Source organism: Cetorhinus maximus, chromosome 1 (genome assembly GCF_964194155.1).
Source record: "Cetorhinus maximus chromosome 1, sCetMax3.hap1.1, whole genome shotgun sequence".
In the NCBI taxonomy this organism is placed as follows: Eukaryota; Metazoa; Chordata; class Chondrichthyes; order Lamniformes; family Cetorhinidae; genus Cetorhinus; species Cetorhinus maximus.
The window spans coordinates 188510554-188535201 of record NC_135879.1 but is presented as its reverse complement, the minus strand read 5'-3'; the positions used below and the strand labels follow the sequence as shown (position 1 = coordinate 188535201).

The 24648-nt window shown below is 40.1% G+C and overlaps 1 protein-coding gene across 4 annotated transcripts in view; it reads left to right on the top strand.

The window, feature by feature from the left end:
• LOC144685960 (talin-1) overlaps positions 1-24648 on the top strand; it is a 255104-nt gene that overhangs the window by 77224 nt on the left and 153232 nt on the right. For 3 of the 4 annotated variants that reach the window (XM_078551056.1, XM_078551029.1, XM_078551047.1), the window contains exon 2: positions 12314-12392. The gene's annotated coding sequence lies outside the window, so the exon portion shown is untranslated. Of the gene's footprint in view, positions 1-6717; positions 6998-12313; positions 12393-24648 lie in introns of those variants that run through there. The other variant, XM_078551038.1, reaches the window with a different exon arrangement.

Here is a 24648-nt window from a genome sequence, read left to right as displayed (position 1 = left end):
CTGTTGCAGTACAGCTACAACACTGGCATCTACCCGGACATGTGAAAAATTGCTCAGGCATGTCCTGTACACACAAAACCGGACAAATCTAACCCGGCCAATTACCATCCCATCAGTCTACTCTCTATCATCAGTAAAGTGATGGAAGGGAGCATCAACAGTGCTATCAAGTAGCACTTGCTTAGCAATTTAGCAATAACCTGCTCACTGATGCCCAGTTTGGGTTCCGCAAGGCCGCTCAGCTCCTAACCTCATTACAGCCTTAGTTCAAACGTGGATAAAAAAGCTGAACTCCTGAGGTGAGAGTGACTACCCTTGACATCAATGCAGCATTTGACCGAGTGTGGTATCAAGGAGCCCTAGCAAAACTGGAGTCAATAGGAATCGGGGAAAACTCTGCTGGTTGGAGTCATACCTAGCATAAAGGAAGATGGTTGTGGTTGTTGGAGGTCCGTCATCTCAGCTCCAGGACATCACTGCCGAATTCCTCAGGGTATTCCTTGGCCCAACCATCTTCAGCGTTTCATCAATGACCTTCCTTCCATTATAAGGTCAGAAGTGGGGATGTTCACTGATGATTGCACAATGTTCAGCACCATTGGTAACTCCTCAAGATACTGAAGCAGTTCATGTCTAAATGCAGCAAGACCTAGACAATATCCAAGCTTGGACTGACAAATGGCAGGTAACATTGGCGCCACACAAGTGTCAGGCAATGATCATCTCCAACAAGAGAGAATCCAACCATCGCCCCTTGATGCTCAATGGCATTACCATCACTGGATCCCCCACTATCAAAATCCTGGGGGTTACCATTGACCAGAAACTGAACTGGACTAGCCATATAAATATTGTTGCTACAAGAGCAAGTCAGAGCATAGGAATCGTGCGATGAGTAGCTCATCTCCTGACTCCCCAAAGCCTGTCCACCATCTACAAGGCACAAGTCAGGAGTGTGATGGAATACTCCCCACTTGCCTGGATGAGTGCAGCTCCCACAACACTCAAGAAGCTTGACACCATCCAGGACAAAGCAGTCCGTTTGACTGGCACCACATCCACAAATATTCACTCCCCCCACTGCCATCGCACAATAGCAGCAATGTATACCATCTACAAGATGCACTGCAGGAACTCACCAAGGCTTCTTAGGCAGCACCTTCCAAACCCACCACCGCTACCATCTAAAAGGGCAAAAGCAGCAGATAGGTGCGAACACCACCACCTGGAAATTCCCCTCCAAGTCATTCACCATCCTGACGGAAATATATCACCGTTCCTTCACTGTCGCTGGGTCAAAATCCTGGAAATCCCTCCCTAACAGCACTGTAGGTGTACCCACACCACATGGACTGCAGCGGTTCAAGAAGGCACTTTGCCTCCACCTTTTCAAGGGTAAATAGGAATGGGCAATAAATGTTGGCCCAGCCAGCGAAGCCCACATCCCATGAATGAATTAAAAAAAAAAGGTCAAATTGGGACAAAAGCAAGAAGCGTTTTTCACAATGGCTCACTACCATCTTCTCAAGGGCAATTAGGGATGGACAGCAAATGCTGATCTTGCCACTATTGCTCACATCCCATTAAAGAATAAAAAAAAAGTAAAGCAGTCAGTCATAGGATTTAAAGTATTAATTGTCTGTTGCAAATAGAATCAGCTTCTGATGTTCAGCAGTCTCTACTGATTAGCCATGTTTCCTCTGTGGATCAGACTTAACATGGCTGAACTGAGTCTTTTCTCATTTGCTGAGCAACAAGGCAATACATCATCTATTGCCTAACCCTATGTATCCAGGGAAGAAAAGGAGCTCCTAGTGTCATCATGGTGAATCATTGTTTGATTTTGTCAGTGTTCATTTCTGAAAGTGGAGCACCCAAATCCAAAGGAAGAAAAAAAAATACTTGCATTTACCATGAACACTGGGCACCCCAAAGCACTTTACAGCTAATGAAGCCCTTGTGAAATGTAGTCACTGTTGTAATGCAGGAAACATGACAACCAATTTGCAGACAGCAAACTCCCACAAATGGCAATGTGATAATGGCCAGATCATCTGTGTTTGTGATGTTGATTGAGGAATGAATATTGACCAGGATGCTCTTCTGCTCTTTGAAATAGTTCCATGAGATTTTTTGCACCACCTCAAGGCACAAGGGACCTTGGTTTAACGTCCGATTCAAAAATCTGGCACCTCCACAAAAGAGTGTCAGCCTTAGGTTCTTGCATTCAAGTCCTGAAGTGGGACATAAAACCGTAATCATCTCACTCAGACAAGAATGCTACCAACTGAGTCACAGCCAACACTAATATCAAAACCAAATACGATACTCTGAATTAGGCCTGACTAGAGCTTTGTATAACTGCAATGTAACTTCTCTACTTTTGTTCTAGCTTTGAAGCACTGAAACCTGTTTGCAACTTAGGTGACTCATTACTCCCAGCTGGAGTCATCTAGGTCCTTATCCATAACAGGATAGTGCCGCACCTTGCTTCTTCCAATCATTAAGATTTAGGGCTCTCATTTGTGGCTCATTAACAGTAATACCCATGCTGTTGAGCACTTGGTCTCATCCGATTTTTGTTCCAGGTCTGCCTTGTGGCCATTTTTGTGTTGTAAGTCATTTAGTGGTAATTACTCTGGATCGTGCATGAGGTATCAATAGCAGAAGAATTGATAGAGATTTAATAACCAGGGCAATGGTGGTTGATTAGTCAGGCTGTTTGCAATCTCATTTTAAGTTTCTGTCCTGAGGCTTAACCTTTGGTTTCTGAACCTTATTTAAAGGTGGACATTGTAATGTTTTGTAGAGCCATACTTTGATATTATGACAACTTTTACAACACCAAGATCAAATGTAACCCCTCTACAGTGGTAAGACTTGGACAAATGCTAGGCAAGAGAAGAACCTGAACAGTTTCCAGCATTGTTGTTTCAGATGTATTCTCAACATTTCTTGGCAGGACAAGGTCACTAACTCTGAGACCCCTGGAGCATGCCAATTCCATCAGCATATACTCATTGCTAAGCCAGCGATGTCTGCGCTGGCTCGGCCACATTCATCAGCTGTATATCCAAAGACCTCCTGTATGGTGAACTGTCCACTGGGTTGTGACCTCCTGGGAATCCGTGCCTTCGCTACAAGGAACCTGCAAGCAAGGTACAAAAATGGTGGATATTGACACTGACAGCTGGAAGACAGTTGCCAATGGCTGTGACCTCTGGAGGCTGACTGTTTGTTTGGAAGGGCATTGGAACAGGCAAGCAGAAACACACAGCTCAGCTGGCTGAAAAAGAGGGCCCAGAGAAAACAGAGGCCAGCGAATCATGCACCTCCTCAGCCCACTATCTTCCTCTACAGTAGACATGGCAGAGACTGCCATAATAATAAAAGCAAAATACTGCGGATGCTGGGAATCGGAAATAAAAACAGAAAACGTTGGAAAAACTCAGCAGATCTTGCAGCATCTGTGGAGCAAGAAACAGTTAACATTTTGAGTCCAATATGACTTCTTCAGAGACTGCCATGCCAGAGTGGGACTCCTGAGCCACACCAGGCGATGCTTAACACAAAATTGACCACCACAGTGCAAACCATCTTACGAGACAGAAGGCTGCTACCAGTGTTAATTGTGTTGCTCCTAAGTGCAATGTGCCTATAGCAGTTAAGAAAACATGCCATTTTAGAGGAAATTATGCTACCTAAATGAATTGTCACACATTCCACTACCTTTGAGATATACTCATCTATCAATGAGGAATGATATTGCGTCTTAACAGTTGCACAACTGTGGTTGCATTATCCCTTGGACTGGATCTGTGATGCAAAAGCCAGATATAAATGGGTACATGAAATATTCAGACGCCCTGATGTGCAGGCTATGATTCTTTGAGACAAGTCAGCACCCATGATCAAAGTCAGTATAACAAGCTGAGATTTGTTGGACCGGGCAGCTTTCCACACAAATGGGTGAATATAACCAAGTTCACTCAGGCTGGCATGAATAGCTTCAAGGTGTAGCACTTGCCATGCACTACCTGAAACCAACTACTCATCAGTTGAAAACAACTAAATGAATGTAGATATTTTAAAATAACATACCCTGACATATGAGGCAGACTCTGACGATAAAGATGAGGCAGTCCTTCCATTACTCAATGAAACTTGCCTAAGACCATTGTGGCGTATAGTCATATATAATTATTTAAACGGAGAAAGATTGCAGAACTCTGCGGCACAGAGGGATTTGGGTGTCCTGGTACATGAATTCACAAAAGGTTAGTATGCAGGTACAGCAAGTGCTTAAGAAAGAAAATGGAATGTTGACATTTATTGCAAGGGGAATGGAATATAAAAGTATTCAAGTTTTGCTGCAGTTATACAGGGCATTGGTGAAACCAGATCTGGAGTACTCAGTGCAGTTTTAGTCGTCTTAGTTAAGAAAGGATATACTTGCATTAGAAGTAGTGCAGAGAGGGTTCACTTAACTGATTCCTAGAATAAAGGAATTGTCTTATGAGGACATGTTGGGCCTGTATCCATTGGACTTTGGAAGAATGAGAGGTGATCTTATTGAAACATGTAAGATCCTGAGGGGACTTGACAGGCTGGATGCTGAAAGGATGGTTCCCCTTGTGGCAGAGCCTAGAACTAGGGCGCACACTGTATAAAAAAATTGAGGGGTCTACCATTTAAGATGGAAATGAAAATTTTTTTGAGAGTTGATAACCTCTTTCCCAGAGAATAGTGGAGGTGGGGTTACTGAATATTTTTAAGGCTGAGTTACATTCTTGATTGAGAAGGGAGCCAAGAGTTATAGGGGTAGACAGGCAGTAGTGTTGAAGTCACAATCAGATCAGGCATGATCTGATCAAATAGTGGAGCAGGCTCGAGACCAAATAGCCTACGCCTGCTCCTTTATTTGTAAGTTTGTATGGAGTGTTATGTGATAGGCCTGTTCTGCACATTTTGTAATTCTATATTTATCCCTCAACCACCTCCATGAAAACAGATTGTCTGGTCATGTCTCATTGCTTTTTGTGGGACCTTGCCGTGTTTCCCTATATTGTGACTGTGTCTTACGCTTCAAAAAGTAATTCATTGGCAGTAAAGTGTTTTGAGGTGCCCTGAGGTCATGAAAGGCACTAGATAAATGCAATTGCTTCACTTCTCCCCTATCTTCAAACCAGACAATGCAGAGAGGTTAACCATTTGCAAGTTTAAAAACTGGGAATTTTTTAAAAGGGTATTAAGGCTAAGGGAAAAAGGCGTATAGGTAGAGTTGATGGAGTTGAGATGCAGCTCAACCATGATTTCAATTCAATGGTGGAAGAGGGTCGAGGGGTTGAATAGCCTACTTCTGTTCTTATGGTGTAACTCACTTGGAATTTGAGATAAGAAGTCTAGGTGTTGTATTTAGGGCCCTATTTTAAACTGGAACATGGAGCACAGTGGGAGAACAGGGACATGGAAAGAGCAGACTACAAAGTTTTAAAATTTACATCAATCGACTTTGAAAACTTTTAGGGCCTTGTTTGCTTAAAAGCTGGGAAATGGGGAGCTGTCGCAGTGCAGTTCTGAGCAAATTGCGAGAAGTACCAGGTAAACAGCAAAACATGGAGAATGCCAACATCCAGGGTTGCCAACCTTGGAAGTTTCAGCATGTGACCTCCCTGCCCCCAATTGCCCCACCTAGTCAAATAGCCTTTGTTCCCACCTCTGATATTTATATAACAAACAAAAGTGTTCAAAACAATGGTGGGGAGGGGAGTGGTGGTGGTGGTGGAGAAACATTTGGATAAAAGCAAAAAACTGCGGATGCCGGAAATTCGAAACAAAAACACCTGGAAAAACTCAGCAGGTCTGACAGCATCTGCGGAGAGGAATACAGTTAACGTTTCGAGTCCGTGTGACTCTGGTGAAAAGTCAGACAGACTCGAAATGTTAACTGTGTTCCTCTCTGCAAATGCTGTCAGACCTGCTGAGTTTTTCCAGGTGTTTTTGTGTGGAGAAACACTTGTTTTCCTATTCTCCTGATTTTCTCCATGGGTTTGGAGACAGACATTTTGTACAGTTTGATTACAACAAGCTGACAGGGAAATCACAGCAGGAGTAACGTGTTAATGTTGCAGAATTGTATTTGCAAAGCAGTTAATACAGCATGCTGCTAGATCACAACAACAATGGTCTCTGCTACCAAAATTACTTTTGAAGGGAGTGACATGAAATCTACATTTCTCAATTTTGCGCAGCACGTTTCTCAGCTTTAGCATCCATATCTTGGATGAGCTTTAGTTATGTATGTTCTTGCTGTTGTTGATGCATCCCATTGAGCTCAACACAGCTGTGATAATTCAGAGGCAAGGATTCACACACTTGAAAATCAAGCATCCCGATGCTTCCTGATTGATTAACAAAAGTTCTAAACCAGTGTATGTGTAGATGAAGCCATCTTTGTTCTGCTCAATACAAGGCCCAAATTGTAAACGTCAATACTGGCAGGGAGGAAGAGGGGGAGGGGGTACTTTATTACAAGTCAGAGTGCTTTTTTTGTTTTAAAAAAAAATGCAGTTCAGTTGTATCAGATACTTCTTTTGCTGGTGAATGATTCCCTTTTAAAGGCATGCTGGCAAAAGCAGGAAGTGACTACATTGTTAGTGGTCAAGCTAATCATCGTCCGGGGAATCAGTTCCTATGGAGGCATTCCAAGCATACTGCTCATTCAGGGAGTAAGCAACACAAACTGCACTCTGGAATGTGTATTAGGGAAAAGCGGCTGCTTTAGCATCCAGCAGGGAGTGTACATTTTTATGTGATGCATAACAAAATTATTGCTGGGCAGTCCAGTGTTTACGGTGTCTCAGTGTCTTTAAAATTCCTTCCTGTACAGTACATGAAGTCTGCAGAAAAAACTTGGGATTCTCCTTGGTTCTGTTTCACCATTACATGAGAGTTTCAAACTGTTAGAAGATTGAAAATTCACTGAAGATTACATGCTGTAAGTTAATCATACAATCTTGCAACATTTGACTGACTCAGTCAAACTACTGAATTTTAAAATCAGAAATGTAATGCTGAATGTGAGAAGGAGTATGGAGTAGGATTATTTGTGTCTTTTCATTGACAACCATGTGACTTTTTGCTGTGGCTACATTTCAAAAAGTACATAATTGGGACTTTTGTGGTTGTGAAAGGCACTGTAAATACAAGGTCTTTCCTACCATTGAGTAGTTGATGAGCAATTGAGATGCTGTAAGAATAACCGGTAGTCCAAACCCTGTCCCTATTGGCGTTTTAAATGCAGTTGGAACAACCCAAGAGCCTTTTAAGGAACAGAAATCCATTGGTTGCTTGTATGTTTATGAGCCTCATTATATACATGAACATGTCTGTGTATGTGTCTCTCTCTCTCTCTAAATCTCTTCCCTCACGCCTTTGTCTCTTAGAAAAAGACAGAATGTTCTTTCAGACGTTCTATGCTACATTATTAGTCTAGCACAAAGTTGGCTTATCCCAACATTGTCAGAATCAGACATTCTTTTTGTAATGTTGCATGAGTGTATATAAAGGGATTTTTTTAGCTCTTAACTGAAGTTAGCATTCCCTCTGGAAAAAGTTGGGGAAGGGAGAACAGAGGTAATGTTTTAGCATATAACTATTCAAAAAATATAAACAAAATAATTGTGCAGAAAGCTTTTATTTCATCAGAATATATTCTTAACTGCAGGATATGGCAGTAGACTTGGGTGCCTCTTTAAACAACAATTCAAAATTCCTTGTTTAGAAGCTGTCTGCATTTACCCCACTTCAAAGAGGTCCATGAAGCAGTTTTGTTTTAACATTGTTTGTAGATTATAGATATGCTTATGTGAATTGCTATGATCCCAGCTGATCCTACTACTGGAAAGCCAGATCTCGGTGAAACCTGGCTTGAAAGATCCTTTCATTTTTTTGTTTAGGTACAGTCACAGGAGTCAGCTGATGAACTTTTAACAAAAGAGTAAACATTTATTAAACCAGAAAAGATGAACTATATTACTCACCTCAATACCTTTTATAGGTGTATTCAGATTCATAAAGATAACACAAGTTACAGAAGTTATCTTGTACTCTAATGTTCACAGTAAGTACACAGTCCATTTAAACCAACAGGTGACCTGTGGTTAGAAACACCACACCCTGAGACCAAGTGATAGATGCTACCCTAGATGCTTGTCACACCATGAGCTGACCAGTCTCACTGAACTCCGTCTTTTACATGAGGGTTTCCACTCTCCAGTCTCCAGGAACTTGCTTTGGAATTTTCTCCTACACCGACGCTTTCTCTCAAATGCCTTCCACATGGGTCCGCCTCCAGGGTTTTGAACTCTCCTTCCCATGTTCCTCTTCCCTGGGTCACCACGTGCTTTTGAGCTTTCTTCCATGCACCCCCCGGCTGAGTTGTGCCAACAGTACACCACTGCTTCACATGCCCATAGTAAAGCGTTACAGACCTTCAGCTGTCTCCTGAGATGTTCCGGCTTCTTGCATGCCTATATTGCTTTAAATCTGCGTCCTGCAGCTTTCGTCTTTTGAAGCTTGGAGCCTTCCTCTCAGTTCCTTACTTTCACTTCCACATAACAGGACCTTTTCCAGACTCCTGTTCTCCTTTGACTAGAAGACCTTCTTGGGACCCCTCCTTTCTGTCTCAATCCTTGGCCTTGGGACCTTTCAGTTCTTTTGAGAAATTCACTCTCTCTGCAGTTCCCTCTCCCAGTGTCCAGTCTCTCTGGAATCCTGGCTTCAACTTCAGTTTGGGACTTGCTATCTGTCCCTCTGCTTTCCAGTCTCTCTGGCAGCTGTTTCCAACTGAACTCAAACTACTTTTTTTTTCTTTGTCTCTGTGTGTTTGTGTGTGTGTGTTGGGGGGGGTGGGTATGGTGGTCCTTCCTCTCTGGACCCCTGTTGCTAGGCAACATCACTGATTTTTCTACTGGCTTTACTTCCTTCAAGAGCAGGCAGGCACCTTTTAAAGTGAAACCAAAACTCAACTTCTCCTTTTCTTAACAGACATAAACAGAAATACAAATCAAACATTAGAGATATATCTTATTCTTAACACACCCAAATATATATAAAGCTTACTTAAACTATTGCTATTTTCTAACAACTTCCATTAAATGCTGCAATTGGATTTTTTTTTGCATTTAAAGTAAATCTCTGTTATTTTACAATCTTTTTCTTGAAAGCTATACCTAAATAATTTTCTGAGAATTACACGAGTGTGCTTGTGAACTAAGCAGTTGAATACATTTGCAGTAATTTACTTTTCTTTTGCCAAATATCATAAGCATATTCAATGAGAATAATTATTTTGTGCCGATAATCTAAAAGGCATTGCCTGAAAGGGAGGTGGAAGAAGTTCCAATTAAAACTACCAAAAGCAAATTGGATGAATAATTGAAAAGGAGATGGGGGGGCGGTGGTGGGACGAATTGGAATGATCAAGAGCCAGCACAGTCACAACTGTCCAGCAGCCTCCTTCTGTACTGTACGATTCTTTGAATATGTCCTGTTAAATACTTGGATTCATTTTGTGCAGAGGTTTTGTAGTTTGTTGCCATACTATTTATAGTATTCAATCAAGATGCCTAACACTAATTGTCAGATTTCAGCAAGCAGAATATCAGACAAACTGGTGAAATAAGCAGCCAAATGAAGGATGAAACTGATGCTCTGAAGTGTTACATTTTGCGAGTAAGAATGAGGGGAGACCATTTAAGTTAAATGGTACTATTTAAAGGGATATGGGAAGGGAACAGAAGGACTTGGGGGTTCACATACACAAATCTTTGAAGCAAACTGGGACCAAGCTAAAATTACATTTTCAAAAAATCTTGAAATAATTTATTGGAAAAAAGCGAAGGATTATGTACTCCCTGTTGTTCGTTTACTAAAGTTTTCTCTAAATGGCTGGGAAAGGCGATGGACTTTCTTAAGCCTTGCAGCAGTTTTGATGCAGCTAAGTGGCTTGTTACACTACTGGAGAAACCAGTTTGAGTTAGCCACCTAAGTGCCAGACTAATGTTACTTGACCGAATAAGGGTAGCAGGCTTCCTTCCCTAAAGGGTATTAATTAATCAGTTGAGATTTTATGACAATCCAACAGTTTCATGGCCACTTTTACTGACACCAGTTTTTCTTTGAAGTTCCATATTTAGGTAAAACTGAATTCAAATGTTCAAACTGTCATGGTGTGAGGTTTAAATTCCCGTTCTGGGGTAGTACAACCACTATACTGCCCATTTGATAGACTGCAAGGTTATCATGTTCCTTGTTTTCTGTGGAGTTTTTAATAACAGATATAACAGCAGTATAAATTTTAATACAGCATCCTGATTAAACTCAAACTGATTTGCAAAGTTCAAAGTAAATGAATCTCACTGGTTTGATCCATAAAGTAGATAAAGATGCAATTTTTTGAGTAAATTAGGTTCCATGTAAAATGTCTGAGAAAACTGGGATCATTATTTATGGATAATTTTTTAATTGGACTCCAAGTCCAAATGTTAAATGTTGAACCAAGGTCCTATCTGCAAGTATGGATAGTTCAGTTGGCAGTCAGTATCATGCCTTGTGGTTCCCAGAAGTTTGAAATAATCACACTAATTTACACAGATGCAGGAGCTGACATGCAATGTATTTCTCAAATCTGACCATGTACTGTGGCGTGATAACATTGTTGCTTGGTGCACTAGTGTCTACATGTGGATAACAACATGGTCCATAACTCTCTTTGAATAATACGGTTAACACAGTCAAGACTTAATAGTGCAGTTGAATAGTGAAATGTCCAGGTATCCTCAACCAGTTTAACTAAAAATTCATAATTTCTTCAATGTGTTGGGATCCTAGCGTACATAATAATGTGAAGTTGCTTAAAATAAATCAGTTGTATTGTGTGTTTCTGCGCAAAGCTTAAGATATTTCAGAAAGACCAGCACCCTAAATTTGAAAGGACAAAATAGCTACAGGGTGTTTTTGTGCTGCTGAAATAAATTTCATACAAAACATTTTACTTGTCTGCTATTTATACTTCACAGTAATGCTTGTAACAATATTGGGCGTGATTAGTGTTAACTAACTTCTCTAAAGATTTGAAAACATTATGATCTCAGTCACTGCTGAACATTGGCTCAGTTGGGAAGGCAGAAAAGTGGTGAGAGGAAAAAGCAATTGTGTTTGTTTTGCGAGCAAACAAGCCGCACTGTACGCTGTTCTTCGCACCCCTCACCACCACCCAGTGCATCCATTTAGCTGATGTGCAGTTCTGTAAATTGTTAACTTTTTTTACAAAGTTCTTATGCATTATCCAAGACCTTCCAAGGCCAAGTACTTGTTGTTCTTGGTTCTTGATCCTTTCGCTGAAGCTTTTTAAAAAAATGAGTGATGTGAGTGTTGGACTTCAAACTACCTTAAGATTCCATATAAGAGCCAAGTTTTGTTTGTCTTGGGCCTGACTGAGGGAGACAGAGCTGTCCAGAGACGGATGCCTTCCTACACCATGCAAACACAGTGTGGTATCAATGGCATCCCTGGACTTGTTGACACAAAACTTCAGCATGTTGGAGAGTTGCAGGAATAGGTACATCTTTGGCCATGATTTCTCCCTTGACTCCCTTACATTTGAAGAAAACTCAGAACTCTAGATTCAATTTTTTTAACGTGCATTAACTAGCAGCACTCTGTTCTTGGGCCTGTCAGACACAGGTTTGTTTGGTGTTGGATTGACCTTGAGAAGGAGGTGAGAACAGATGTGCTACCATTAACAAGCTTATGTAATTTTTTTCCCTTGTTTTGTTATTTCATTTTGAACATTTGCTGATGACTTCATACAGTACAGCAGGATGCATTAACTGAAGATTACAATATTTTCAATGTAGGGAAGGTATTTGCTGTTCAAGTATCTGAATACATAACATTAAAAAGGAAAAGCAATACAGACAGCATTATCTAAAAGGAACATAAATAAGGGGAAAGCAGTTCAGCACTTTGCAAAGAGATTGATGTTATTTGACTAATATCTCAACTTTATTACGGTTATGGCATCATAATTGGTCATTTTCATAGACACTATTATGACACTGTGGTATTGGAGCTTCAAATTATGACACTAAACATTGCACCTCACCTTTTCTTGGATTATTTGTTCTTTAGTAGTGGAATTTGGAAGCCAGTAGTGAATATATGTCCATATTTGAAGAAGAACCATTGAAAGTTTAGTAACTTTTTTCTCTTTGGTGTAATTTAATGATCTTTTTGTTTCTTTGTTCAGAGCTAAAGCTGGAGAGGCTTGTGTCCTTGATCAGAAGACGAGAAGCAGTGAAACTCCATTCCCTGTCTATTTCTAACGGGTAAGACTGCGTAGTGCAGCATTTTCAAATGCTACAGTCGACATTCTAGCGTTCTAATAAACCTAAGTGCCAATAACCTTGAGTATTGGCTTTCATGCATTTTTGTATTGGCCCACAGCCTTATTTTCATTATGTCTCCCCTCTGTTAGTCTTAAAGTTGTAGGTTTGATTCATCTTATCCACAAGGTATCAGGCATTTCAGATTTTCCCCTACTCTGGAAATGAAAAATCTTGAAAAACAATCTGGTTTGAAGCTCAATAGGGTAAAGATAGGCAGCACAGAAACAGGCCATTCGACTCAACCAGCCTACGTTGGTGTTTATGCTTCACCGGAGCACCCTTCCACCTTTCCTCATCTAAATCAATCATCGTAGCCCTCCAAGCCTTTCACCCTCATTCTTCTCTAGCTTCCCCTTAAATGTATCTACACAACTCACTTCAACCACTCCCTGTGGTAGCGAGTTCCTTATTCTCACTTCTCTTTGGATAAAGAAAAATTCTTCTGAATTCCCTATTAGATTTCTGGGTGACTATCTTATCTTGATGGCCTTTAGTTATGCTCTTCCCCACAAGAGAAAACATTGTCTTTGTATCCACTGTATCGAAACCTTTCATAATTTTAATGACCTCTATTAGGCTACCCCTTGGCCTTTTTCCTTCCAAGAGAAAAGAGACTCAGCCGGTCAATCCTCTCCTGATATGCATATCAATGTATTTCTGGTATAATCTTTGTAAATCTTTTCTGAATCCTCTCCATCTTTGTAAATCTTCCCTGAAGACTCCATATCCTTTTTATAATATGGCAACCATAACTACATGCTCCGAGATTCCATTGTTCCTCTACCCCACCTAGTCTTGCACCTTCCAGGTAATAAGTGATCTCCCTATTCTTCCTACCAAAATGCACTCCCTCACATTTATTTGCATTGAACGTTATTTGCTAACTATTTTCCCCATTATGCAAGTTTATTGATGTCCTCCTGTAATGTGTTGCAGTCGTCTTCTGTATTGACTATTTCCCCACCACTCCTCCTCCGCATTATCCCCTCAAATTTGGTGTCATGTGCAAATTTAGGAGTTGTGTTTTTTGATTCTAAAGCCAAATTGTTGATTTGAATTGCAGTGGTCCCAGCACTGACCCTTGTGGAACACCATTGTGGAACACATTTCCCACCTTCTGGCACGCTGAATAACTACCCTTTATTCCCACTCTTTTGCTTTCTGCCTTGAAGCCAGCTAGAAATCCATACTGCTACTTGTCCCCAACTTCATATTCTTTGACTTTATTCATTAGCCTTTTGAAAATCCAGATAAATTACATCTCCTGCATTAGTGTTGTCTGCTTTGCCTGTTAACCCCTCAAAAATTCAATAAGGTTGGTCAAATATATATATATATATTTTTTTTTTTCTAGATGTTTTTCTGTTCTCTCCTTTAGTAGGGATTCCATTATTTTGCCTACCACTGATGTTAAGCTTGACTGGTCTGTAATTTCCTTGACATGTTCTGTTCCTCTTCTTAAATATAGGAATTGCATTAACTCTGGCACTACACTATTTTCTAATGAATTATTAAATATAAGTAGTAATGCCTCTGCTATCTCTTCCCCACTTTCTTTTAAAATACATAGATGTAATCCACCCAGACCTCTGAGTTTGTTAGTTTATTCAATACATCCCCATTTTTATTTTAAATACACTTATTGCTTCCCCTCATCATTCATGTCTACCTGTTATATCTCCTTGGTAAATATCAAAGCAAAATGATTAATATTTCTGCCATCTCTATCATTATCTGTGGTGTTATTCTATATCTTAATAGCCCTATTCCCATTACAGCCTTGCCTATTGATGTGCCTATAGAATATTTTGTTTTATGTTCATAGTTCTTCTTTGTCGTCTTAATTGTTTTTTGACTTCTCTCCTAATGTCTTTGTATTCCCTCTTACCATGTACTCCTCTGCTGTACATACTCCTCTATGTGCTTAATGTGTGTCTCTTTCCTGACTCTCGATTGTTACCTGATGTCTTTATTTATTCATGGAGTCTCGCTAGTATTTCGTTTGTTCTTTTCTTTTGGTGGAATATATTTTTTCCTGCACTCTGTTGAACACACTTTTAAATGGGAAACGTTGTTGTTTGCCAATATAATTGCCTGTTTTATTTTCCCAAGCTCTTTTCTTAGCTTCTCAAAATCAGCTTTTCTCCAATCTCCTAACTTGGCTTTTGCCATACCCATGTCCTTCCTTACCATCATCTTATGGTGACCCTAATATAATACACTTTGTTTCCCTACCTTTACTCCTCTTATCTGCTCCAGTTCATTCCTGATTACTAGATCCAATAGTTAATCTTTGCTTGTTAGGCTTTTTACAGGGTTAGAAAGGGGTCCTGGACACATTGCAGGAATTCCATTCCCTTATTTACCTCTTCTGTCCATGAAATCCCCTATGATGATTATTCTATATACTTTTTACTCAATTCCTCTCTGGCCACGGGGAAGGTGCCAGAGGACTGGAGAACAGCTAATGTTCTCCACTTGGAGAGGCAAGGTTTGATCAGGGATAGTCAGAATGGCTTTGTCAGAGGGAGGTCATGCCTAACAAATTTGATATTTTTTGAGGAGGTGACCAGGTGTACAGATGAGGGTAGTGCAGTTGATGTAGTTTATATGGATTTCAGCAAAGCCTTTGACAAGGTCCCACATGGGAGACTTATAAAGAAGGCAAATGCACATGGGATACAGAGTAATTTGATAAGCTGGATTCAAAATTGGCTTAGCTGAATGAGACAGAGGGTGATGAGAGAAGGCTGCTTTAGTGACTGGAAGCCAGTGTCCAGTGGCGTACCACTGGGATCTGTGCTGGGCCCCCTATTATTCGTCATTTATATAAATGACATAGATGACTATGTGGGGGACAGGATTAGTAAGTTTGCAGATGACACAAAGATTGGCCAGGTAGTTAACATGAGGTTGAGTGTCTTGGGCTATAGGAAGATGTAGACGGGATGGTCAAATGGGCAGATAAGTGGCAGATGGAATTTAACCCTGAAAAGTGTGAGGTGATACACTTTGGAAGGAGTAATTTGACAAGGAAGTATTCAATGAACGGCATGACACTAGGAAGTTCTGAGGAACAAAGGGACCTTGGCGTGTGTGTCCATAGATCTTTGAAGGCAGCGGGGCATGTTAGTGGGGTGGTGAAAAAGGCATATGGAACACTTGCCTTTATCAATCGAGGCATAGATTACAAAAGTAGGGAGGTCATGTTGGAGTTGTATAGAACCTTGGTGAGGCCACAGCTGGAGTACTGTGTGCAGTTCTGGTCGCCACATTATAGGAAGGAAGTGATTGCACTGGAGGGGGTGCGGAGGAGATTCACCAGGGTATAGCTTGGGATGAAACATTTAAGTTATGAAGAGAAGTTGGATAGACTTCGGTTGTTTTCGTTGGAGCAGAGATGACTGAGGTGTACAAGATTATGAGGGGCATGGACAGGGTGGATAGGAAGCAGCTGTTCCCCTTAATTCCCCTTAGTTGAAGGGTCAGTCACAAGGGGACACAAGTTCAAGGTGAGGGGCAGGAGGTTTGGGGGGGGATGTGAGGAAAAACTTTTTTACCCAGAGGGTGGTGATGGTCTGGAATGCGCTGCCTGGGAGGGTGGTGGAGATGGGTTGCCTCACATCCTTTAAAAGGTACCTGGATGAGCACTTGGCATGTCATAACATTCAAGGCTATGAGCCAAGTGCTGGTAAATGGGATTAGGTAGGTAGGTCAGGTGTTTCTCACGTGTCGGTGCAGATTCGATGGGCTGAAGGGCCTCTTCTGCACTGTGTGATTCTGTGATTCTCCTTCCACCTCCCTTCCACTATTTGGTGGTCTGTAGAGTACACCTATTTGTGTGATTGCTCCTTTATTATCTATTTGATTTCTACTGCATTAGGTTAAAAGTCTGAGCCTGCTGAGTATAAATAACTTACTAAGTGAGGAAGTAAAGCAATATTGGAGATGCTGACATTTTAATGATGCATTGAAATGAGATGCTGTTTACTACCTTAGTGATTCAGTTTGGATGTAGAAAATCCCATTGGCACTATTTAAAGAAAATCATGCTGTTGTGCATTTTGGCCAATAATCATCTCTCCAAAGACAGGTTATTTCGTCATTCATTCAGTTGCTCCTTTAGGGGCCTTGGTGTGGGCATGAGTTGTTGTTGGGTTTGAGGATCTAATGGTGACTGTATTAAAATATTTTATTGTGAAGTGTTTTAAGATGCGCTGAGGGTGTGAAAGAGTATATGAATACAAATTCATTAATTCTTGAAATAATTGAGGCATTAAAAAAAACATTTAAGCTCTGCAAGTTGCAGATTTCTATCACCAGGCAGTTAGGGTCTATACCCTCAGTGGGTAGAATGTTGCAACAATGCTGTATGTCTGTCATGTTACAATATGTAAAATATTTTACAAAACTAATTAGGGCTCTAAACATAATTGTATAGCGTGTTGATGTAAAAATGGAACTTATAGGGGAAGTCAAAATTGTAATATCTGAAGAAGTACACTAAAAGGGATGGAGGTTTGTTTCTTGACTAAATAGAACATGTATTAAAAATTGTAGTAAGTTTCAGAAAATCTGAATTTAAATGAAGAGGTGCTGCAGAATACTGTGTTAGAGGGGGATCTGGCTGCCCTTGTACATGAATTACATAAAGCTAGCAAACGGGTACAGCAAATAATTAGGAAGGCAAATAGAATATTGGCCTTGGTTGCAAAGGGGACTGAGTATAAAAGTAAAGAAGTCTTGCTACCATTTTACAGGGCTTTGGTGAGACCATACCTGTGCACAATTTTTGCCTCCTTACTTAAGGGAGGATTTACTTGCATTGGAAGCAGCTCAGAGAATGTTCACTAGGCTGATTCCTGGGATGAGGGGGTTGTCTTATGAGGAAAGGGCGAGCAGGCTGGTTCTATACTCATTGAAGTTTAGAAGAATGAAAGGTGATCTTATTGAAAATCAAGTTTCTGAGGGGACTTGACAGGGTAGATGCTGAGAAGATGTGTCCCCTTGTGGGGGAGTCTACAACTAGGGAGCACAGTTTAAAAATGAGGAGGGGGATCTCATGTAAGACAGATGAGAAATTCCTTCTATTCAAAGGTTTAGCCATAGGAATTCTCTTCCACAGAGAGCAGTGGAGGTTGGGCCATTGAATATATTCAAGGCTGAGACTTTTTGATTCATAAGGAGTTGAGGGTTGTGGGAGGCAGTCAGGAAAGTGGAGCTTAGGCCACAATCTGATCAGCCATGATCTTATTGAATGGTGGAGCAGGCTTATAGGGCCAAATGGCCTAGTACTCCAATTGCTGATGTTCTTCTTTTCGTTGATTATATTTACATATCCTTTTCTGTCTCTAGTTTTGCTCATGCAGTTTTTGGGTCTCTGACATTTAGCCACAACAATCCTAACCCTGTTGTAGATTTATTTTTAAATATTGAGTTCTGCCCTAGCTGTAACGTAATCTGCAGAATAAAATAACCACAGGAGTCACGTGGCCCATTGACAAATATATTTGGGACCATATTGTTCCTGTTGCAGGTGTATTCATTCACTTCAGCCTCACCCCACAATTCCCAGAACTAGGTTCTATATACCAAAAAACCTTGTTTAGATGTGTGGCTTCCTTTACTAAATGGAAAATTTGTACTGTTTATTCAGACAGTGCTTAAAATAGTTTGTGTGAACATGTTTTCTATAGCTAAGCTCCTATATTTTGTCAGTTTCTTTAACTAGAGAATGCATACTTTCCTAATTACTACCGCTGCATATCACCAAAATAAGTTCAATTATTAGTTATTTTTGGATTAGTTCAATATGCTTACAACAACTCTGTAAAAAGAAATTACATCAATTCGTTTAAATTTACCAGTCCTACTGATTCATGCGTTGTCAAATATGCTGGTGAGTTTATTGCATTTGCTGGGGAATGGAGTGCAGTGTCAGATCTGCCAAAGGAAGATGATTCCTACTTGTCTGTTTTTCTCAATGTTCCTTAACAGTTGATTATTTAAAATGGGCAAAAAAGTTTACACCATTTTTTTTATTTTATGTACAGCCTGTAGAGGCTCAGGTCAGCCATTAGGAGTACTTCTGCAAAGAGTTACACTGTATTATAGATGGGGTCACATTGTTGAAGCCCTAATTCTCTGACCCACATGCTCACCAGAGAATGCAGAAGCACAGAATTACCCCTTGCATGTGAGATGAGATGAAATGTTGCTCTATATAGTTGAGGCCCTAGAAGTGCCAAACTGTAAAACTGACTTAACATATTTTCTCAATCAAGGAACTCTCATATTCATCAAATTGTGCATTAAAGATGGAAATTGTTCTGCCAGCTTGGATTATGTCAGTGAAGGAATGATTTGTAATCTCATCGAATCAATAACAGTTCACATTCTTGTGACTGAAAATCTCTTTCACCATGAAATGATTAAGGAGGAGTGAAGAATGTTTTTAACGTGAATAAGCAGTGCCTTGATTACATCAGCAAAAAGTTTGTTTTTACTGAAGTATCTTGGATCATTTTGCTTCGTTTTCTTTACCTTAGCCGTTTGTGTTGCAGCTGAACAATATGTGGCTAACAACATATATCAAGTCTAGATTCAAAGACATCTTTGATTACTCAATCAAGTGGTAAGATATAATGCTGAGTGCAAACATATGCTGCTTTTAAACCTGTGAATAACTTTACTTGGAACTTTTTTATTTTTTCCGTTCCCCCCTTTTGCATTCTATTGCAATTTTGAAAAACCTTTACTGGCGTGTTCTTCCATATTTCGCCATTGAATCCTAATCACCACCAAGGTGAAATGGCTAAACCATATATTTGGACGTGCAATACATTTATTTATGTATTGAAATGAATAAATTGTGTTGTAGAACATGTATGAATAAGCAAACTTCTAGTCTGCATTGAATAATGAACCCATTGGTATAGTGTATGAGGTCAGTTAGAGTGATATTGAAACTAGTATGGGGTTAGTTGTAGTATTTAAATCCTCCATGAACTTTTGCACTTAAGTTTGCATTGTTAACAATTTCCCTTAACAGTTTAAAAAGCCCAACCTACCATTTTAATTATGAACAAAATTGGCAATGAAACTATTTGAGGTCAATGTTCAGAGAGGACTGGTAGTTTATAACTTGAGGGAAGAGCCAAAACTACTACAGTGTGAGAACTGACGTACTCTTGCCAAAAGTTTCTTCCAGATCGCCTAAAATGGAAATTTGCTTGTATTTAACAAAAAGCAAATGCAAGTAACTCATCGTGAAGTATTGCTGTTTAACCCAACAGGTATAATTCAAAGGATAGATAGGATTGTGGTGATACAAATTGTTGCTGTGTAAATCTCCTGTTAAAATAAGGCTAACATTATATATTACGTACACAAAATAGGAAATAATGGATTCAGCCTAATTTCTGAGAAATGTAGAGTCCAGACGTACCATTTCAAATCTACTTCAACATTGAGCCCATGGGATTTGAATTTGTGTGCACATCATTTTCAGTAAATATTTGATTTTTCAGAGAAATTTAGTTATTCAAAAAGTTGAAATTGAAGTAGGAGCTTTTAATGAGGAAAATTATGCTTTAACGTTGAAAGTAAATTGCCTTCACATTGGAACCTGGCATTGTATTAGCCTTGTCTGGACTATTTGGTGTTGAGTGTTCGAATGTGCACTTGGGTTTGGGTTTATCTTTTTTAATTTAATAGATTACTTAATTGGACCATGTGTAGCATCTTGAGAACCTGCTAGGAGTGGTTTGATTAAAGGTAGATCACTGCAACTATATATCTGCACATAATGAGAATGATTGCACTTGGAAAATAGCAGGCAGTAACTCTTAACATTTTAACCTGTCTGTATAGATTAGTTGCACATATTTTTGCCCCAAATTAGTATGGAAGCATGGATTATCCTTGGTTCATTCAACATCATAAATCATTATTTATAGTGATCCCCTGCATATTTGCATTCATTCAATGACTGTTGATTGAAAAGGCAAGATTTGGAGTGTGAGGCTATTTGTATGCCATTTATATTGTATCAAAGTCATAATTTTGTACTACAAGATGGATTTCTGGCAAACTTTGTATATACAGTTGCTGTAAAGTTAATTTCCTGCAACTTGACTATTCAGCTTCTGGACTTTCTCTGATGGGGCCAGCTCTATGAAAAATACTGAGGTGGTTCTGCAACAGAAGGGGGGGCACAAGCATTATTTATTTGTCTTTTTGCCAATTGAACCTGTAAATTCTGAGTAACACATTGCTAAGACAGTGTGATCTTTCACTCTAATCACTAGAATTATATTCTGACAACTTTTGAATGAATGTTATCCACTCAAGTTTTTTGTTTGTCTCAAAGTTGTAATCAAGATGCATTTAAGTTCTCAAGTTTAAAAATGCAAGGAGAAATGAAACATGAAAATGCAGGAGCTGAATTGCAAAATTATAATTGCATGGTTAATTTTGGGTAGAATTGATGTGGATTGGTGTATACCATCAAGAATGTATACAACTTGGTATAGATCAGCCGTGGCGGAGCAAGCTTGAAGGGCCGAATGGCCTATTTGTATGCTCATAAGTAAACTTTTACAACAAGATATGAAGGGTCTGATTGCTGAAGCAGCTCTTCCTCCCATCCTTCTTCCCCAATGACCAGTCCCTACAATACTCATGCAAACCACTGCAAATTTTTTAATAGCTTCCCTATATCACTTGCCAGCTCACGATACTTCGGTGCTGTTCAGCTGGCGGTTACAGCAGAAATAAATGTGTCACGTTCACTGATGGCCAGAAGGACCAAGTAAAAATGAGAGGGTGCACCACTGCGGTGCAAGAGCTGCTAAAGTCCGTGCCCTGGTAATTAAATTGCAAACTTATTCAGCATTTTACTGTTAATGGGCATTTTAAATTGAATTGCTATATCAGAGTAAATTTTTAAATTGCTGAGCTTAAGATTCCTGCAGATGGCTTTTGTAGCCAATATTTTGTTCAAAATGCCATAATAAGGCTGCTTGCAAAAATGTTTAATGAATTTCCATTGAATAGAGTAAGCATCGTTCTAGATTTTTAGGTAATTACTGTATAGGAAAAAATAATTCATTAATATAACCCCCTCATTGTCTCTGCACAACCCAAAGTGCTTTGGAGCAGTTTAGACCCTGTTGTAAAGTAGGAAATATAGCAGCCACTTTACATTTATATCAAGAACCCACAAAACAGGAATGGGATGATGACCAGATAGTTTAGTTTAGTAGATATAGGTTGAGGAATAATAATTGGCTGAAGTAGATTTAAAGTGGAGAAGGCATTTAAACAAAGATGAGAAATTGAAAACAATGGAAGCCAGGAGCTAAGACGAGATTTGGTGTGGGAAGGATCTGAGTACCAGAGTTTCTGGTGAATGAAGCTTATGGAAGACAGGCCAACGAGGAGAGCATTGAAATAATGAAGTCTAGATTGAGGGAGATGGATTTAAGATGACATTGGAGTCAAGAAGCTGGACATTACCTTTGCTAAAGCAAAATACTGTGGATGCTGGAACTCTGATGGGGAAAAAAATTGCTGGAAGTACTCAGCAGATCAGACAGCATATGTGGAGAGAAAAACAGCTAATGTTTCAGATCTTTGAGCTTTGATCAGAACTGAAACATTCACTCTCTTTACCTTTGCTATCAAGTATGATCCTGCAACAGTTGTGATTTTGATGGAGTAGAGTGAGTCCTTGATGGCATTTTATATCATCCAACCACGATCTAGTGATAGATGACAAATGGTTTGACCACCAATGTTTCTTAGACTTGGGTGTGCAAAGATTGAGTTCATGCCAAGTGGAGGTTGTGGGGAGGCGTGGGCACGTGATGACCAGGAATGGGGAGAGACACTGGCATAGTGGTAATGTCAATGGGCTAATAACGCAGAGGCCCAGGCCATTGCTTTGGAGATATGGCAGTTGGTGGAATTTAAATTTGATTGATTAATCTAGAATTGAAAGCTTGTCTCAGTAATACTCTTTCGAGTTATCAACAGTCACAGATTGCAACTCTTTTGAGTACAATCACAGTTCTTGGTTTCCGGGAGTGGGACATGAACCCACAACCCTCTGATTCAAAGGCGAGGGTGCTATGAACTGAGCCACAGCTGACACCTCAAATTCTTTCGAGTTATCAACAGTCACAGATTGCAACTCTTTCGAGTACAATCACAGTTCTTGGTTTCCGGGAGTGGGACATGAACCCACGACCCTCTGATTCAAAGGCGAGGGTGCTATGGACTGAGCCACAGCTGACTATCATTGATTGTTGTAAAAACCCATCTGGTTCACTAATGTCAATTAGGGAATTAAATCTGCTGTCCTTACCTGGTCAGACCTACATGTGACTCCAGACCCACAGTGATGTGGTTGACTCTTAACTGCCCTTTGAAATGGCCCAACAAGCCACTCAATTCAAGGGCAATTCGGAATGGGCAACTAATACTGGGCTTGTCAGTGACATCCACATCCCATGAAAGAATAAAGAAAAAAAAAATGTTTTTACTGGGGTTAGAGGCATCCAAGGCAGATTGGAGAAACTGAGTGAGTTGATAAGGGGCCCGCTCACCGATGCGTAAAATGACGTGCAGTGATGTCGGGCGGAACTCCCGACGTCACCATGCCCCATTTAAATTTTCAGGAAGGCGGGAGCGCAACAAAATCAGCTGCACACCCACCGACCTGTCAATGGCCAATTGAGGCCATTGACAGATCAATTAAAGTAATTACTGGACCTGCCTGTCCAACCTTAAGGTTGGCGGGCAGGCCAGGAGCCCCAGCGGGAAGTAGAAAAACATGAAACCTCATCCACCGGCGCGATGAGGTTTCATGTAGGGTTTTAAAATTTTTAAAGTTTTTTTTTGAAATTATGAACAGTGGTGGAGGTCAGCTCTGGGGCAGGTGGGAAGTAGTAGGCTAGCCACATGAGATGTTTCATGCACCCCCCCCCTCCCTCTCTCTCTCTCTCTCTCTCTCTCTCTCTCTTCCCCCCCCCCCCACAACCCACCCTTGCTGGAATTGTGCCTGGTAGGGAGCTGGAACATCCAACCCTTGAAGTATCTCACTGTAGCTGCCAGTGATAGAAAACTGCTTGTTTAATCTGCCAAGGTTTATATTGCAAAGCTGTTTAAATTGTTTATTTTGTCCGTCTTATTTGCTCAATTCCCAATTAAAATGTGTATGCACAGGGCTTAGTAAATTTAAAATGTGCAAAAGTACTAAAAAGAAAGCTACACATAATGTATCTGAACAATTCTGGTATTCAGGAGGGTACAATGAACAGTGCTGTTAGGAGTCCTTGAACAATACATAGTAAAGTACATTAAAATTCTTCTCCCATAACACTTGTAAGCATAGAGAATGGAAGAGCCTTTTAATGCAGGAATTCTTTAATGAAGTTACTGAGTGAACCCTACTTGGGTTTAAGATTTACCAAAGCCTTGGAAGTGATTTATCTTCAGAGAAAGCACCTACAATGCTGAAATTCAAAGTTGCTTTTTCAGAAAAAAAAATGACACTCAGCACCATCTTGTCCAGATACCTTTTGGATGCTGTTCTGTAGAGTGATCTTTGCATTGTTTAGAATTACATGGAATATCCAGTACAGAAACAGGCCATTTGGCCCAACTAGTCTGTGCTAATGTTTATACCCCACTTGAGTCTCCTCTCATTCAACCTTTCTCAGCAAATTGCATATTTAGGAAGAAAGTGCCAAGGGAAGATTAAATGAATAGGTCGCTAGTTGATCGTCCTTAGTACAGAAGGTTTTAGTATATATTGTAAAAATTAAATTCTTGAGTTATCAAGCCAATTCTGGCTGTAACCTTTTATACAAGTACAATTTTTTTGCCAGTGTTGAGGTTGTTAATAATACAGATTCTTACTTCTATAGAAACATTTGTCTATATAAGTGACTGCACTTCAAGTGTAATCAACTGCCTTTAAATCACTTTGGGGCATCTTAAGGCTGTGATTGAGGTGATGTTTTGGAATATCCTGTAAATTATCTTAATGGCTGATTTCTTGGGATGTAAAAGTGCTGGGTTCTGCAATCATAGAGGTCTACAGCGCAGAAAAAGGCCCTTTGGCCCATCGGGTCTGCACCGGTCAAACAAGTACCTAACTATTCTAATCCCATTTTCCAGCACTGGGCCC